We start from the raw sequence: 3,313 nt of genomic DNA, 5'->3' as shown, positions 1-3,313 counted from the left end.
CGAGGCCAGCCTGGTCAGCCAGAGCTATATCCTATTTAAAAGGAGGGTTGGGAAAGGAAATATCCTGCTGAGGTGGCTCAAACAACCACCTCCTACCACCCTTCATCTCACCCCTGCACAGCTAGCTTGTCCTGCAGACTTGAGTCTGGCACAGTTAGGTCTGCAAGTCAGCTGGGAGAGAGGAAGAGCTATTTTAGAAAGATCCTCTCAGGAAACTCAGCAAGCTTCCTTTGAAGTAATGAGTCCACTGAACGCTGGAGAGCAGACGTCCTGATCTCTGCTGTCATTTAGAAAGGAGTTGGTCTTGACAGTCTTTGTGTAGCTCACTTGGGAGTGACAGGCGAGGTGAAGATATTGTTAGCTGTAATCTTGGTCTGTCTTGGTAAAAAGCAGATGAATGCCTGCTTTGATCCTCATGTGATTACCATGTCATAAGTGTACACACTCACTGGTGTAGTGTGAGATCTCAGCAGACCAAAGCAGAGTGCAGAGGTCAGACAGGAGAGTTGCCGTATCCAACACCTCGATTTTTAAAAATCATTTGGTGCAAAACTGTTTCTTCACTGAATATGGTAGCCCAGATCTAAAGTCCCAGATTTTAGGAGGCAGAGGCAAAGAATCATGAGTTTGAGGCTGGCCTAGTTAGACCCCATCTCAAAACAGAGCAAAACCCTTCTTTTCTACTTGTTTTGGAATATATGTTATTGTTAACTATATGTAGACAAAAGTGTTGAATCACTCCAGAATATCTAGTTTGATGCCATTAAAAACAAATGTCTCCCTGCCCCTAGAGACATTGCAGGTGTGGCTGCTGTGTCACATGTGTGTCAGTAGGTGACAGAGAGGAGAGAGGCCATGTCTTCACTCAGTGTCCTGACCTGTGAACATCTGAATGATTAGTAGTAGCCTAACACTCCCTGAAAAAAGTGAGCCTGAGATTACCTTCAGTCCACTGCCATGGCACAGGCCTGGGGGCGGGGTGGCCATGTCTCAGATGATCTCTGCCAAGTGGATAAGGCACAAGTCAGTTATAGCTCTCCTGAGATGACCCCAGACACCCAAAGACCCCGGGCAACACTAAGAGGAGCAAGTAAGTGGTGGAGAAATGGAAGAGAAGGAGAGAAAGAAGGATGCGGGCATAAGAAAGAGAGGCGGATGTAGAGACTTGAGGGTAGTGGGGAACAACTTGACGTCAGTAGTCACATCTGTGATGTCATGCCACCTAGGGTCATGGTGAGGTCCTGGCCTATGCTCCATTGAGGGCCATGTCTGGGACTGTGGCCCTACAGTAGCAGGGGTCTGTTACCACCAAAGGCTAGGCAGATATCCCTGGTCTGGGCTGCTGCCCAAGGGACATGTTGATGTCTGAAGGCTGTGCAGAACTGGCCCCCCACCCTTCACCTGGGCATCATGGGAGAACTGGCCCTGGAGGCACTCGAGCAGAAGAGCTGACCCCAATGCTAGCCAGCTGCAGTACTCAGAAGAGTGGCCTGCACGTTGTAGGAGAGTTGCAACTGGGAAGAGGGTACGAGCGTGAGAGAGCTGGTCCTACCATTTGTCTCCTTGTAGTGGCATGGATGAGGGAGAGATACCCTCTTCCCTGTTCACCTCCACTGCCTGTTGCAGACAGGAGACCTGGCGCTGGGTTCATGAGAGCAGGAGAGCTGGTCCAACCTCCCGCTTAGCTTAGTGACTTGCAATACAATGCCCCAACCAGGGGAGCGCATCCCAAGATGCCCAGTGGGTGCTGGAAACAAAGGCTAGTAGCAAACCTTGTATACCTCACAGGTTTTGCCCTATACACATACCTATAACGAAGCTAGATTCATGAAGTGCACACAGTAAGGGACTCATGATCACAATTACTAAGAAAGTAGAAAAATTATACTGTTTTTATAATCATGAAAGTTATTTAAAATTTAGAATTCTTTTACTTTCTGGAAATCTTCATGTAACACTCTGGGGCCTTGGCTACCTGCAAAAGAATGTACCTAGGACGGTGAGATCACAGGTGAGCAGGGGCTCCCGTAGTAATAAGCATGCATTTTCTCACTCTTGGGAGCATTGGGGGTGGTGGCACACTTGGGAATGACTGAAGTCAGAAGCACCCATTTCAGTGTTGTCCTGTTCCAAGGTGTCCCCTAGTGCTGCAGTGAGCTGCAGGCTTAGGCACAGCTTCCTGGGCTGCTGCCTGGGTGTCTTGTTCTCAGCGTGCATAAATGGGCATTGGTTGTGGTTGGAGGCCTCTGCTCCTCAACACGTGTGTCTACGCCTGGTCTACCTTAAAGTCTAGGGTTAGTACTGTAGGTATGACAAGACCAACATACCAAAAGGAGATTGCTCATGAACACCTAGGCTTTACCAGGCAAGCCCGAGGCTTGGGGGCTCCATTCCTAGTGCTGCAAAAGAAAAGAGAAAAAGTTCTTATTACTCCTCAGACATCCCAAGAGGAGGAACATTCCAGACCATGGGGGTCATGTTAAAGCCTAGAACAGTGGGAGGCAGTGGGGACAGGGTAGCACAGTTGAGCACTTCTGTGGAGAAACGATCAAGGCAGGACAGTGAGGGTTAGGACTGGGTATAATAATTTCACTGGGCTCTGGGGCAGAGGGCTGTACAGGTTGTCTTGTATCTGGTCCTGGGATAATTACAGCATAGGGACAGAGGCCTAGGTATAAGGTCCTGATGGAGGAGGAGGCTGGGATGTGGGTGCTAGGGTGATTGGTTTGGACTTGAAAAATGCACTTGTTCACTAACTCTAGAAATTAGCTCGGAGGTGCAGTGTGTGAGGATGTGTCTCTCCAGGTCAGTAAGGCTCCAGATACCTAAGTATTAAATAAACAACAACAACTTGATACAGGCAATTCAACCTTATGGTACGATGCTGACTCTGCCCAGAGGAAACAAGGCAGAGAGCTATAGCCTCTGGGATCTGAGTTCAGCAGCCACATACTGTACCCTACGCAGGCCAATCCTAATTCAGTGTTCAGTGTGTGGGAGGAGTTGGGGAACAACACCTGACATGAAGTCCCAAGGCATTCAGATCAGACCACCCTGGATATTGGGTGGATACATTTGGTAAGTTCCTTACCTCCAAGACTGGATTTATTTATATTAGAAAGATAGACTATTTCTTGGTTACAAACAAATAGGTCACTTGGGAATCAAACCCAAATGATTTGGGCTGGTATGAGCAAAGTTTAATCAGCTCATACATCAGAGGAGAGGTCATGTTTCAGATTTATACACCAGAAGAGAAGCCATGTCCAAGATCTGTACACCAGAAGGAGGCCATCCCCAAGATCTATACACT

The 3,313-nt window shown here is 48.2% G+C and overlaps 1 non-coding gene across 1 annotated transcript; it reads left to right on the top strand.

The window, feature by feature from the left end:
- The first annotated feature begins 780 nt into the window (after positions 1–780).
- Positions 781–915, top strand: LOC114626262. The gene has a single exon (XR_003712209.1). It is a non-coding gene; the product is annotated as a small nucleolar RNA SNORA17 (small nucleolar RNA).
- The last annotated feature ends 2,398 nt before the right edge of the window (positions 916–3,313 follow it).

This window comes from Grammomys surdaster, unplaced genomic scaffold, assembly GCF_004785775.1.
Source record: "Grammomys surdaster isolate TR1022 unplaced genomic scaffold, NIH_TR_1.0 231, whole genome shotgun sequence".
Taxonomy (NCBI): domain Eukaryota; kingdom Metazoa; phylum Chordata; class Mammalia; order Rodentia; family Muridae; genus Grammomys; species Grammomys surdaster.
Note: the sequence above shows the minus strand (reverse complement) of the source record. Positions and strands in the feature narration are given on the sequence as shown.